General features: G+C 49.2%; 3 non-coding genes across 3 annotated transcripts; 2 read left to right on the top strand and 1 right to left on the bottom strand.

Moving 5' to 3' along the window:
* The first annotated feature begins 8,521 nt into the window (after positions 1-8,521).
* On the top strand, positions 8,522-8,593 carry TRNAA-UGC. Its single transcript has one exon. It is a non-coding gene; the product is annotated as a tRNA-Ala (tRNA).
* Positions 8,594-9,800: 1,207 nt separating this feature from the next.
* Positions 9,801-9,873, top strand: TRNAK-UUU. Its single transcript has one exon. It is a non-coding gene; the product is annotated as a tRNA-Lys (tRNA).
* A 3,204-nt stretch (positions 9,874-13,077) lies between these two features.
* On the bottom strand, positions 13,078-13,149 carry TRNAG-UCC. Its single transcript has one exon. It is a non-coding gene; the product is annotated as a tRNA-Gly (tRNA).
* Positions 13,150-15,205: the final 2,056 nt, after the last annotated feature.

Genomic DNA, 15,205 nt, shown 5'->3' with positions numbered 1-15,205 from the left:
GCCAGGATTGGTGTGGCAAGTAGACTTCACTGAATTCCCCCGAACCCAAGGGTTCAGGTACCTCCTCGTCATGGTGAATTGATTCAGCGGATGGCCTGAAGCCTTCCCATGCCGAAACAACACTGCCAGAACAGTGGCTCTCAAGTTTGTCAAGGAAATCATTCCTCGCTTTGGACTCCCCCAGTGAATGGAATCTAACAATGAAACACACTTCACATCGCAAGTCATTCAGGGGATTTCGGATGTTCTACAGATCACCTGAAAGCTCCACACTCCATGGCGACCACAGGCCAGTGGAGTAGTGGAACGTACTAATCAGACACTCAAGCGGCATCTCTCAAAGGTCTGCCAAGAGGCTTCTCTTCGGTGGCCTGATGCCTTACCCCTTGTTTTGCTCCGAGTTCGTGCTCTCCCAAAGGGCAGGTTAGGGCTTAGTCCCTTCAAAATTATGTTTGGGAGGGCATGGCCTATAAATGGTACACCGGTTCTGTTAGGGGAGTGGAAGGTAGGCTGCGGTTTCTTATCTCAGTACATGTGCTCTCTGTCTGCTGTTCTCTGTTCTCTCCACAGGTATACCAAAGATTTGCAGCCTCTCCCGCTGGATGCCCCTGTCCACTCCCTGCAGCCTGGTGACTCCGTTCTCGTTCGTACCTGGAAGGACGAGCCTCTCCAAGAGAAGTGGAAGGGACCTCACACCGTCCTGCTGATCACCCACACAGCAGCAAAGATCGAGGGATACAAGAACTGGATCCACTACTCCCGTCTGAAAGCAGTGCCAGCTCCTGAACGGTGGACCGTCCAACCTGCGGAAAAAACTGCCAACGACGATCTGGGACTTAAGCTGTTATTCAGGCAACAGTAAGGCCTGCTGGGAATGCCCTGTGACCCCTTTGGACAGTTACAGCGCACTCCCCGTGAACATTCTGAGCGTTGGCTGTGTTTATTTTCACAGGGCCAGCCTAACCTGTGGGCCTGGTCCCTTTTGTTTTTAATCTGCTTGTTAGTAGTAGTAGTAATTTTGTGGGTATTTGGGGAATTGTAATTGTTAGGCCTTAAAATCACTTGCCCAGTATGGATCCAGGCCTAGGGTTTGCCACAATGTTACTCTTTGCTATGGAAACACTCCTCTCGTTAACTCCCGTTTCTCCCCAGGCACATGCGGGATAAAGGAAAATCCCTAACAAATTAAAGTCAAATACGTATAAGAACCTGAAAATTTGCTTTGCCCAAGAGTTTAATCTCTCTAATTGCTCCTCCGTAAACTTTGTACCCCCCGTGCCCCGAAGGTCCCTATGTACCCTCTCATTGACAGCCCCAGTTCCATAGAACTCAATTACGTTTTGTCCACAGTATATGAGAACACTCAGCCAAAGGTTTGTTGAGTATTCTCAAAGGAGGGAATTGTTGGCGGCATCAGGCATGGCCCAGTGTTGACAGAGGGGTGGAAAATGACAGTGCCAATGAAGGCTCCCTGTATTAGGCCTCTGCTTGTCTGAACCGCTTCCATGTTTAAACTTTAATTAACTCCACAGGCTAGATGGAAAGAATGAAATGTGTGGCAACTAGTTATCAGTACCAGAAGGCAATTATACAGCCTGCTTGCACCTGGCTAAAGGGAGTGAAACAGAATGACCGGTCAAGAAAAGTTACTAACAAAATAATATATTTTTTGCCAAGTATAATCTAACCTGTTTAGAGTAATTGCTATGTTATAATGTATTTGCTGTATGGGAACTAAAAAGGAGGGAAAAAAAGGGGAGAAAGGGGGAAGCTGGGCATTGGGGGTAATAGACATGCTTAGCTAAAATCATGTATAAAGACAGAGAGCTGCTTGTATAAGGTGTGCTTAATCTAAGACGTGTGTCTCCAAGCATCCTGCGCTTTGAAATCTCAAATAAACTTTTTTTGCTTCTCCACCCTGGTGTGTCTAATTGGAGCGAGGCACTCCGGGCAACGAATCACTGTTGCTGTCGCCTCAGGCCTTTTGTGCCGGCAACAACATCCTCACATTCCCAACTAGTCACATTGAAATAAGGTTCTATTGGGCTGTGAGGAATACAATCCTGCCCTGATATTCCTGTCACCTCCAGAGAAAGGGAAACTTAGTTTGGTAGAATCCTGTCTGGCAAGAACTCACTTATCAATAGACACAGCTGGAAAACCCTTATGTCTGTATAGATGTAGTTGTGAAATCCTCCCTTCTGTATTGTTTTGTATGTTTATTTGCATGGTCTCTGTCTGGTTCTGTGATTGTTTCTGTCTGCCGTATAATTAATTTTGTTGGGTGTAAACCAATGAAGGTGGTGGAATATAATTGGTTAAATAACCATGTTACAGTATATTAGGATTGGTTAGTTACATTTCAGTAAAATGATTGGTTAGGATATAGCTAAGCAAAACTCAGGTTTTACTATATAGTCCGCAGTCAATCAGGAAGGCGGGGGCAGGGGAATGGGAACAGGGACTGGGGATGGGGGAATTGGGATCCTGTTTTGCTACGGGGGAAATGGGAACAGGGGATGGGAACTGAAACAGGGACACAGACAAGGCTCTGTGGTGTCAGAGCTGGGAAGGGGGACACTAAGGAAGGAAACTGGAATCATTGCTTGCTGGACGTTCACCCCAATAAACATCGAATTGTTTGCGCCTTTGGACTTTCGGGTATTGTTGCTCTCTGGTCATGCGAGAAGGACCAGGGAAGTAAGAGGGTGAAGGAATAAGCCGTCTAACACTGTCATTTGTTGCTCTAGGCTCCATTCATATCCCACTCCTGACACAATCACTGTCTTCTGTCTGACGAAATAGCCTAATTTCAACCTCTCCTGTAACATTACACCACCAACTATTTAGCATTTGTATGAGAGAAGTTGGAGGGAATTGAAACATCTTCAAATGGCAAAACTTTTCCCCCGACCTGGTCAGTGAATCCTATGGTGAGAAACTTTCTGTGCATTTCAGTTTCTTGTATTGTTGGATGGGGCCTGAGGTGCTGAAAGGGAAATGTCCATGGAAAACTTGGACATCACTGTTGTCCAAAAAAAGTCTGGTGTTAGACACAATCACTTCTTGTATTCCTGTGGAATCCGAGTCTAGCTGAAGAATTTCTGTCTATCCTAGAGAGAATCATTCCATTGTAAATACAAATGAAATGAGATCTTCAGGTCGAGTCAGCGCCTTTTAAAAATATTTACTGAGAAAAAAGCCATTCTTTGTCTTGTTGATAAGGACAAGAAGCCCTCTTTGCCTTTCCATTTCAAATGCGAAATGAATGGAGATTTTCATTGAAAAACTTCTGGTTTTTAGGGGGAATTGAACCCAGGCCATGGCTGTTTAAAACACAGGAAACTACTGCTTAATGCACCAGGGAGGGCTGTTTTTTTCTGACAGCCAGTGTTGTTTTTCTCAGCCTCCTATGTCACCAATGTCAGACTCTGAGTGTAGTTAAGCTCTGGAATAGGCTCCCAAGGGTGTCTGTGGTGTCTCTGTCCTCAGAGGTTTTTAAGAACAGGTTGAACAAACCTCTGTCGAGGATACTCTGCATATACTTGGTCCCATAGACAACCTGCTCTGGCTCTATCTGCTACCTTCATCGTGTTTGGATGTAAAGGTGGGAAATGATGGGGAAATTGGCCCCTCTTTCAAGTTTATATGTTGTAACTTCTACATCTAGACCGGGGTGGCCAACCTGAGCCAACGTAACTGCCAAACGTGCACCTTTGTATGCAACTGCTGAGTCAGTTGTGAACCTTCCCATCATTATCATTATCCCTTTGAAATAATGATGGTGATGGACACTTGGCTGTATATCCCAGAGTGCCCTGGACGTCTACAGGCTGCATTAGCCAATCCAACCATTCGGCACTTGCAGATGGGCACCTCTGTATTGTGCCTGAGTCTTGTACAGCTATGAAAGGCTGGTAGATGCCGATATTTTCCCGTCTTTTTAACCAGCACTAATACCAGGCCAGGCCAGGGCTGGGAAGAGAAAAGAGCAGCAGGTTTCCCCTATTGTGGCCATCTCGCTTTTTCTTGACTAGCTTCACCCAGGGGTGAGCTGGAGCTGGTTCGCACAGGTTCGCACGAACCGGTTGTTAAATTTAGAAGTGATTTTAGAACCGCTTGTTAACTGGCTTCCCTGCGAGGGAAGCTTTGATGGGTTCTGGCTGGGAAGGTTGTAATTCCTCCTCCCGGCCGCCGGGGGGCGCTGCGCTGCAGGAGCCATGTGAGCTGCCTCCTGGCCCGGTTGCTGCTGCTGCTCCTCGACCTCTGGCCCTGGGGCTCCGGCTGCTGATGCCTGGTGAGTCCCCGGCTGCCTCCTGCTGCTCGGGCTGCTCCCAGCCCCTCCCCGCGTGTGAGTGTCTGCGCCCCTCCCCCGCTCCCCCTGCCCACAGCCAGCCCCTGTTGCAGCCAGCCCATGTCACACTCCCTGCCTCCAGCTAAGCCCTGCCCCACGCCCCTGTCTGCAGCCAGCCCCATGTCCACTGGTGCCTTGCAGTTCCCAGGGCAGTAACCCTGCACACCTGCTTCAATGAGGGGGGCAGGGAGCAGGTGGGACCCACATGTGCAAACCCTGTGACCAGACAGCAAGTGTGAAAAATCGGGATGGGGTGGGGGTTATTAGGATCCTATATAAGAAAAAGACCCAAAAATTGAGACTGTCCCTATAAAATTGGGACATCTGGTCACCCTAGCACACCCCCAGGGAGTGGCGGGGACCCACACATGTGAAACGGAGCTCGTTTCTAGTTCAGCCCCATCTTTTTAAAAAAGAACTTTAGGTAGGGTTAACATACATCTGTATTTTCCTGGACATGTCAGGCTTTTCAGTTCTTAAATCGCTTTTCAGTTCTTAAAAATTCCTCCCAGGAAAATATAGACATATGGTAACCCTATTGGTACAAAAAATACATGCTGTGGCACATCCCTTAAATCAGAACTTTTTATAGGGAACTGGTTGTTAAGATTTTAGCAGCTCATCACTGGCTTCACATCTGCACCAACTTGTGTTTTTGAAATATGCCCTTGGCTAGCTCAGTTGGCAGCGAATCAGGCTTTTAATCTGAGGGTCCAGGGTTCAAGTCCCTAGTCAGGTAAAAAACTTCTCACTGTGACTATAAAAATCTGTCTTTCTGGAGTCTTGTTCAGTGTTACTCTTTCTCTTCAGGATTTTGCCTTTCCTAAGAAAGGCCTTTCTGTGGGGAGGATTGAAGGAGCAACTCCTTGACATCCCCTCTGTCCTTGCAGGCTGGAGGAATAAAGTCCTCTGGGCATAGAGCATGTTCCTCCCCTGCACAGACACAAACACACAGAATATTCACAAGGAATTAGAATTAGAATCCACCACTTTCCTTGGAGCTTGTTCCTGTCATGAATCATCCTCGCTGTTGAATTTTTGTGCCTTAGTTGTAATATGAATTTGTCACTTTTCACCTTCCAGCCACTGGGTCTTGTTATGCCTTTCTCTGTTCGATTAAAGAGCCCTTTAATACCCAATATTTTCTCTCCATTAAGGCCCTTCAACACTTCAGTGAAATCACCTTTCAATCTTCTTTTGATAAGCTAAACAGGTTGAGCTCGTTCAATAGCAAAGAGCCACCAAATGTTCTGAGGGCTGGAGAAAAATGTCTTCTAGGGAAAGTGGTGGATTCTCCATCTCTTGATATCATTTAATGAAGACTAGATGCCTTTCTGGAATGTGTTTGCCCAAAAGTAGCTCTTGTGTCATACAGGAGGCCTGTGATATGCAGGGGGTCAGATTAGATGCTCTAATGGTCTCTTCTGACCATAAAGTCGACTAATTTCTGAAAAACTGATTGTAGCATTGGGAGCAGCGTCTGATGTTTTCCTGTCTAGCCGGCTTGTTTCCTAGAACGAACGCTCCTTGAGTGGGGTGATCCACAGGGAGTAGCTCAAACCTCCAAAGTGCCTGGCCAGGGGCAGGACATTAGCACAGCAAGGGAGGGGTGTGGCAGTGACATCACAAAGGCCTTTTGCAGGACCTCAGACTATTGGTCAAAGGTGGTGGGGAGGTGGTGACCTAACAGAGAGATGCTGACATCAGCCAGGCAGGACAGGGGCGAGGGGCCAGGGAAACCTCAGAGACCCCTGTGGCTTTGCTTCAGCAAGTCTCCTTCTCGAGGTCTCTCTTTGAGGACTGAGAGAGTATTCGGGTTCAGGCACGTGAGCGCCAGGAGGAGCCTCTTTCGAGTTTTCTCCTTCCCTTTTAGTGATTTTACTAGAAAACAGAAGTCCCTGTTTAGAAGGTAAGAGCCTTCTTGAGGGAAGGGGTGTCCTGGGCGTGTCACAGTTCGGATGCCAGTGGCCCCCCTACACTGTCAGGAAGTTCCCGCCACCCTGCTCTGTGTTCGCAGTGCGGGAGAGAGCAGCATCCACGGCAGTGATTTGCTCCTGGCTGCTGGAGCAGAGCAGCAGGCTCAGCTGTCAGAACTTCCCAGAGCGATGAAAGGGCAGGGGCCCATGGCTCTGTAGCAGGAATGCAGGGCAGGCGAGTTCACAGCAGGCATTGTGGGATACTGGGGAAGGCCAGTTATGGTGATATAATGAACAGCAGTGTTTACTCTGTTACTTTAAGTTTGCTGCAAAAAGCTCTAACCCTCTCATTGAAGTCATTTTATTTTGTCAGCAAAACAGGGCACTTTTGTCGCCAGACATGGCATTGCAGTGTGTACACCAGCCACAAGCTACCGACCGAGAGCGTTGTGTGTTTTTCACACACCTCAGCAATATAATTCTGCTGAAACAACTTTGTAGTGCAGACCTGGCCAAAGATTCACTCTGCTTTGCAGAATCCAAACACAAGCAAAGCTTGTCAGGCCCTGGTGGCAATGGCAGGGACTCAGGTGTGGGCAGACACTGTATTATAGCTACGCACAGGCACCATGGCTTAGCTGGCTAAAGCTTTTGTTTTGTAAACAGGAGATCCTAGGTTCAACTCCCAGTGGTGCCTTGTTGACTGGTTGTTGGGACACCTGGTATTGGCTACCTTGTCAGAAGACAAGGTTCAGAGCTAGATGGCCCTTTGGTCCAGCCCAGTGTGGTTTTTCTTATGGTTTAAATAACACTCACAGGCACTGATAACAGAGTTACTGAACTTTTGGGAGTTAGGAGCGGGTAGGTCAGTGGGCCAGTCCCCACACCGATGACCTCCTCCCTCTGGGACAGGGGCAGGTCTGAGCTCTCACCCAAATGCTCATTGTGGCTGCCAGAATCTGTGAGCAGCTTGTTTAGTTTACAGCAAAGGTTGAATCCTGCTTTGTGCACCATGTTGAAAATCCTAAAGTGCCCTTTGAAATATCGAATGCAGCAGGACGTATTACTGTTCCTGCCCCAAAGCAGACAGACCAATGGAGAAATGCCATTGAGTCCATGGTAATACTCCCCTGCCATTTTACCTTTTTTGCTGGCTAAACTCCTTCTTATCTGCCCGGCCCAGGCTGTCCTCTGCCTCAGCTGCTGCTCCCGGCCTGCTCTAGAGTCAAACACGCAGGGCCCCCAGGGGAATGGAGGCTGGGACAGGGCAGCAGCCTGGGTTGGGCTGGGAAGATGCTGGGAGTTCTTGTTCCCTGAGAACGGGCCTGGCTCCCTTCTCAACAGCAAACAAACCAATTCCATGACCCCTCCCCAGAAAAACCAGCCTGGAACCAAGGGCAGCAGGGGACGATTCCCTGCAGTTCCCACCGAGGCAGGAGAGAAACCAGGGCATTTCTAGCAGAGCTTATGGAACTGACGTGGTGAAACCAGCCTTTACTAACAGGCAGTTCCAGTTTAAGCTCAGTGTTTTTAACAATTTTTACAACATTAAATAACCCTTCAATCGTAGTGTCACCATCCATAAAATTGCTTCAGCCTTATAGGTTCCCAGGTGCACAACTAAACATCTCTTCAAATCCAAGGGAGTGGAGATCAGTCAATGTTCTGAGTCATCCCACATAGAAGAACCATGTTGTGGTACATACTGGCCCCATCATGTGGCCATCGCCTTTCCCTCCTCTCTGTTAAAAGTTTTAGTATTTTGCACAGAAACTTTCTTCCCTCAGGAGAGACCTGGGAACCAGGGCTGCCAGCCAGACAAACACCCTTAAGAGTAGGTGTAACCTGTCAAAAAATGATCTCCTCTCTTCAGTTCAGTGACACCCTGAAATGTTACTTATCCCGGCAGAGCCAGAGGATTGAAAGTAACTACATCAAACCCCTGTGTAGCTGACAGGAATGAACACAAACACTCCCTTGTATCTGAAGAGATCTTTAGTTTTACCCTTTGTTAACTGCAAGACTAAAGGGAAAGGCAGTGGTGGTGCCAGATATTAAGAGTGAAACATGAAACAATCATCATAGTTATGCCCATAGTGACTGCAAAATCTTTCTATATACTTCTTATTATCATCAGTGTATTATTTTGGCCTCAGAGCAGGGAATGTGTCCCTCATGCTGCTTTTAGGCCACTAGGTGCTCTGGAAACAGGAGGGCTCTGAGTGTAACCTATAGCACAAATGGCCCATCTGGGGATGTAGCTCAGTGGTAGAGCATATGCTTTGCATGTATGAGGCCCTGGGTTCAATCCCCAGCATCTCCAATTCTTTTCACCATGCTGCTTTGCTCATCCCCAGAGGGGATGGGGCCCACCAGTCTCCCTGCAGGAATTTTAATCCTGCTCAGTGAGGGGCAAGTGCCAATTGCATGGAAGGTCGGGGTGGAGTTTCTGCTCCTAAGTCTTCTCTGTACATTTAAGATTCCCACCAGCTGTGCTGCTTGGGACAAGGGTACATGAGAAGGGCGAATCCTCCAGCACTGGAGGGAAAGGTCCCATCTGCAAAGACTAGACTTATTTCTTGTCTGGACCCAATCTTTTCACCTGGTATAGCCCTTGTTCCAGCTAGGGAATGTCTCATGACTGCAGCCATGTTTGTTCAGTTCCACCCCCTTATACAGCTTTGGTACAAGGCAGGAATCTTTTGTCTCTCACCTGGGGAAGAGCCCCAGGTTTAAGATGGATTCCTGTACCGGGGGACATGGTCACATGTCCTGTGAGACCCCCAAGCCTTCATTCTTCCTGGCCTGACTCACAGATGGTGCAGGACAGAGCCATCTCCAGTCTATTGTCCTGGTTAATGGGAGCCATCAAGAGTCCAAACCACTGTTAATGGCCCTCACTTTGCATCATTACAACAGGACCTCAGAGTTATAGTTCATAGTTCTAGTTTCAGATCCAAGAATGATCGGTTCATACAAATAGGATGAACACACACAGTAGATTATAAGCTTTGTAATGATACCTCACAAGAGACCTTTTGCATGAAGCATAGTCCAGTCACTTTATATTCACACTCATTAGCATATTTTCATAAAATCCTATGGAGGGCAACGTCACAGCAGGGAAAGGGTTTTACTGCAGCACCTGGGAGCAGTTGAGTTTCATGTTCAGGCTGTGGTATAAGTTCCTCCAGGTTTCTCGTAAGCACACAAGGACCTTAGCGGGTGCTCTTGATACAGGAATTGCCCATGATGGCATAAAGTGATGGGAACTGCATTTTCCTTTTTTATTTCTGTATTTCCAATGACATTTCTGTTTGTGATTTCGTTTTGCTTTGTATAACTGTGTTTTCTCCTGGATTTGATATTTAATGAAAAAAAGAATAAGGCCTCAGGGTGCTGGATGGAGGAGCAGGCTGGGGCTAGGACTGCTAAGAGAGCGAGAGTAGCAGGTTTTCTGTATTGTTTCCTGCCCTCATTTTTCTTGACTACTTTCTCTTCTGCCTGAAATTTGCCTCTTCTTAATGTGAGCCTGGCTAGCTCAGTTGGCAGAGCATCAGATTTTTAATCTGAGAGTCCAGGGTTCAAGTCCCTGGTCAGGTAAAGAAACACTTTCCCCCTGTGACATCCCCAAGGAGTTTTAGAAGGACTCTCCTTGACTTTAGTTTTTCCTTTTCAGGACATGGCCTTTCCTAGGAAGGGCCCTTTACTGCCTGGGACTGAAGGTGCTACTGCCTCACCTGTCCACTGGCCTCACAGTCTAGAGGAAGAAAGGCCTCTGGGCCTGCAGCAAAGTGCTGCGTGCTGACTTTTTGAGCAAACGCAGGGCTGGCCAGAGGGTCATGTTCCCACTGAGTCCTCCCTGCCAGAAAAAATTGTCCCCACAGACAGGGGCGGCTCCAGGCCCCGGCACGCCAAGCGCATGCTTGGGACAGCAAGCTGCAGCGGGTGCTCTGCCGGTCGCCGCGAGGGCAGCAGGCAGGCTGCTTTCGGCGGCCTGCCTGTGAAGGGTCCGCTGATCCTGCGACTTTGGCGGACCTCCCGCAGGCAAGCTGCCGAAGGCAACCTGCCTGCCGTGCTTGGGGCGGCAAAATGCCTAGAGCCGCCCCTGCCCACAGAGTCCTCCCTGCTGGAAGGCTACAGTAATCAACAGGTGCTCTGCTGGTCCCATGGTGCAAGGGCAGCACTCAGGACTTTGAATCCTGCAATCTGAGTTGAAGTCTCAGTGGAATCTGAGAACAATTCCTGTGCCACAAATCCTGCGGGGCCTTCCAAGGCTCTGTCTTGCTTTCTCAAAGGCCATGAAAGCCACTACAAAAGGTTTTTTTTCTCCTGCTGACAATAGCTCACCTTAACTGATCACTCTCATTATAGTGTGTATGGCAACACCCAATTTTTCATGTTCTGTGTGTGTGTGTGTGTGTGAATATAAATCTTCCTGCTGTATTTTGCACTGCATGCATCCAATGAAGTTGGTTTTAGCCCAGGAAAGCTTATGCTCAAATAAATTTGTTAGTTTCTAAGGTGCCACAAGTACTCCTTGTTCTTTTTGCAGATAAATGAATGGAGGTTAAGTCCATGAATGGCTATTAGCCAGGATGGGTAAGGAATGGTGTCCTTAGCCTCTGTTTGTCAGAGGGTGGAGATGGATGGCAGGAGAGAGATCACTTGCTCATTACCTGTTAGGTTCAGTCCCTCTGGGGCACCTGGCATTGGCCACTGTTAGCAGATAGGATGTGAGGTTGGATGGACCTTTGGTCTGACCCAATATGGTCATTCTTATGGTCTTATGAAGGGAGGGGCAGAGCCCTGTGACAGAGTTTCTGTAGTGTACTGGTTATTACGTTTGCCTAACATGCAAAAGGTCCCTGGTTCAAAACCAGGCAGAAACATGTGGGTTTAATTTTCCCAGCTCCTAGTGGCCTGTCCCTGCTGTTGTAGGAGCAGCAGTGATTTCTATGCTCAGAAGGTCTGTTATACTTCCCCTGCTCCCACTTTTCTCTCCTCTCCCTCTCTGAATGCCTGTGAAGTGGCTTTTCCCCTCCCGCTCCCTCCTGGACTGCTTGTGGGATGAACGTTCTGGTTGAAGAGCAGAAGAGCTTCCAGGTAGACAAGGTGTCTGGGACTCTAATTAGGCAGCGATCACACACCCAGAGCACGGACACTGCCCAAGGTGGAGTGTGACCAACCAGATGCAGCCAAGTCATCTCTAGTCGCAGGCCATGAAGAGCAGGTCCTTAAAAGGGGAAGGGCCCTGTGCTCAGGAGAGCACTCACAAGCTTGTACCTCCAGTGAATGCCCTTCGCCCGGACCGCCTGGCCAGTGGTTCTCTGCGTTGTATTTCATTGTGCCTCAGGGAGACTTACCTTCATCACATCATGCATCACGGCGCTGTGGGACACTTACCTTGCAGAATCCAGACATCTCCAGTGCCGTGCCTGTCCTGGGAGTGTGAGTGTGACACCCCACCCCCTTTCTTTTGAGCTTAGCTGTCAATATAATAAATGTGCTGCTTTCTGCCAAACTGGTGGGTCATTAGTGCTCCCTACGCTGACTAGCTGGCCCAATTTGGGGTAACACCTGCCATAACCCCAACCCCTGCATGACAGAGGGTAGTGAAATGAGCTGAGAAAAAGCCTTGGCATCAGCAGGGGAAAGCTAGAGGACCTTGGCCAGTCACCTTTTGAAGCCTTGTGGCTTGGTCTCCTCTGCCCTTGGAGGTTGGCCTACAGAGGCCGGCTCTTCCTGCTGCCTCCTCTGTGTGACTTGCCAAAGGAGGAAGTGGGGCAGGAATGGGGCAAAAGAGAAAAGTCGAGCTGAGGAAGGCAGGGCAGAAGCTAAGCGCCTCAGTGCGGCTAAGTGGGGTTAGTAGAGCATCACCAGTCGTTCTGCAAAGCCGGGGGAGGTGCGGTTGGCTGCTGGGAGGTAGAATCCTGTGCCTGCCTCTTGGCTTCCCAGGGATGGCTACTTGCAGCCCAGGAGAAGAAGGACAGTTCTGGGTGAAAGGAAGACAAGCAAAGCTCTGGAAGGAAATTTGGGTGCAGGGTGTGGGCTCTGCGCTGGGGGAGGGGGTTGGGGTGCAGGAGGAGTGGCACTTACCCCGGGCACTGCAGCTCCCAAAGTGACTGGTACACACAACCCTGCGGCAGAAGCTCCTAGGTGGGTGGGGCCAGGGGGTCTCTCTGCGCCGCTGCCTGCCAATGGGCGCTGCCCCCAGAGCTCCAATTGGCTGCAGTACCTGGCCAATGGGGGCTGCGGAGTTGGTACTCGGGGCAGGGACAGTGAATGGAGACACTCCCCCCACCCCAAGGGATGTTGGGACGAGCCAACCACTTCTGGGAGCGGCACGGCGGGACGGAGGCAGAATGGGCAGGGAGCCACCTCAGTGCTGCTGTCACATCTCTGCACACCCATGGGGGGAGGGGAGCAGAGGGCCTCCATGTGCTGCCTGGGTTAGGGGCAGTGCACAGAGCTGCCTCTCCTCCCGGGTCTATTACAGGAGTGGGTGGGTGGGGTCTTTTGGCCTGCAAGGTGCAGCAGGTCGGACTAGATGATCACACTGGTCCCTTCTGACCTTAAAGGCTCTGAGTCTAAAAGGCAGAGGGAAGTAAAGAATTTTTTTTTTTAAAGTAAACCAAACATTTTAATACCAGGATGACTCCAACAGCTCGTTGTATAGTCCCGCCCCTTTCTTCCTCCATTGTGTGTTGAATGACCTGCAGGACATTGATTCTGTCATTCCATTGATAAACTGATACAATGTGACTGGAATTAAACCACTTTCCAGGGGAGAAAATGTGACATCCCTGCATTGACTGGGAATCGAACCCAGGTCAACTGCTTGGAAGGCAACTATGCTCACCACTATACCACCAATGCATCTGGCAAAAGTGTTACTTATGCTTGCCCAAAGAGGCTAGACCAGCATTGAGGAGATTTTCTGCCTGTTAAAATGTACTGGATTCTCATCACTAAAAAAACCCACCTCCATCTTCACTTGGGTTTGAACCATCAGCCTTTCAATTAGCCACCAAAGTTGTTAATCACAGGGTATGTCTACACTACGGGATTATTCCAATTTTACAGAAACTGTTTTTTGGAAACAGATTGTATAAAGTTGAGTGCATGCGGCCACACTAAGCACATTAATTTGGCAGTGTGCATCCATGTACCGAGGCTAGTATCGATTTCCAGAGCGTTGCACTGTGGGTAGCTATCCCGTAGCTTTCCCATAGTTCCTGCAGTCTCCCCCACCCATTGGAATTCTGGGTTGAGATCCCAATGCCTGATGGCGCAAAAACAGTGTCATGGGTGATTCTGGGTAAATGTCGTCACTCAATCCTCCCTGCGTGAAAGCAACGGCAGACAATCATTTCACGCCCTTTTCCCTGGATTGCCCGGGCAGACGCCATAGCACGGCAACCATGGAGCCCGTTCAGCCTTTTTTCACTGTCACTGTATCTCTATTGGATGGTGCTGACAGACGTGGTACTGCAGCGCTACACAGCAGCATCCCCTTGCCTTTTGCAAGTTAGCAAAGATGGCTACCAGCCATACCGTCCCGTCTGCTGCTTTGCAAGTTGACAATGACAGTTGCCAGTTATACTGTACCGTTTGCTGCTGTCATGGGTGCTTCTGGCTGGCCTTGGTGAGGTCGGTCGGGGGCGCATGGACAAAAATGGGAATGACTCCCCAGTTCATTCCCTTCTTTAAGTTTTGTCTAAAGGGAGAGTCAGTCCTGTCTGGACTATCGGGCAAGCCTACAAAAGAACCAGAGAGGCAAACGGCCGCTCCGGGTCAGAGCCCCAGACATCCGCAAGAAATGATTAGCTGCATGCCATTCTAGGGGGTGCCCCTGAAACAACCCCACCCGTTGCTTCCCTCCTCCCCCACCCCTCCTGGACTACCGTGGAAGTTATCCCCCCATTTCTGTGACGAAGTAATAAAGAATGCATGAATTTGAAACAACACTGACTTTATTGCCTCTGCAAGTAGAGCTCAAAGGGGGGAGGGGAGGGCAGCCTCCAGCTGCTATGATATTCCAGGCATGACTGAATCTCCATTAGACAAAGCTTAAAGAAGAGAATGACCTGGGAGTCATTCCCATTTTTGCCCAGCCACCCCTGGCCGACCTCACCGAGGCCAGCCAGGAGCACTCACGGGATGACGATGACAAATACCAGTCCTACTGTACCGTCTGCTGTCTGCAAGGGAAGGGAAGGGAAGGGGATGATGCTGTGTAGCGCTGCAGCACCACATGTGCCAGCAGCATGCAGTAGACATACGGTGACATTGAAAAAAAGGCGAGAAATGATTTTTTTCCCTTTGCTTTCATGGGGAGGGAGGGGGACAATATATACCCTGAACCAACTGCGACAATATTTTTGACCCTTCAGGCTTTGGGAACTCAGCCAAGAATTCAAATGGTTTTCGGAGAGTGCAGGAACTGTGGGATAGCTACAGACGTCAGTCGCCCCTCCCAACATGAACATCCATTTCATTCTTTGGCTCTCTGGTACGCTTGTCTCAGCTCCTTAAGATTCAGCACTGTGTTGAGTCCCTGTTGTGGCCTCTGTCCATCATGGCCTTGGAGATTTTTTCAAATGTTTTGGCATTTCGTCTTTTGGAACGGAGTTCTGATAGAACAGATTCATCGCCCCATACAGAGATCAGCTTCAGTATCTCCCGTACGGTCCATGCTGGAGCTCTTTTTTGATTCTGGGACTTCATGGTCCTCTGTGCTGATCGGCGCTCCACGCTGGGCAAACAGGAAATGAAATTCAAAAGCTCGCGGGGCTTTTCCTGTCAACCTGGCCAGTGCATCCGAGTTCAGATTGCTGTCCAGAGCAGTCACAATGGTGCACTCTGGGATGGCGCCTGGAGGCCAATACCATTGAATTGCGGCCACAATAACCCGAATCCAACATGGCAATAT

Source organism: Mauremys mutica, unplaced genomic scaffold (assembly GCF_020497125.1).
Source record: "Mauremys mutica isolate MM-2020 ecotype Southern unplaced genomic scaffold, ASM2049712v1 001014F_np12_subseq_92522:129234_obj, whole genome shotgun sequence".
Classification (NCBI taxonomy): Eukaryota; Metazoa; Chordata; order Testudines; family Geoemydidae; genus Mauremys; species Mauremys mutica.
This window is presented reverse-complemented; position numbering and strand designations above follow the sequence as displayed.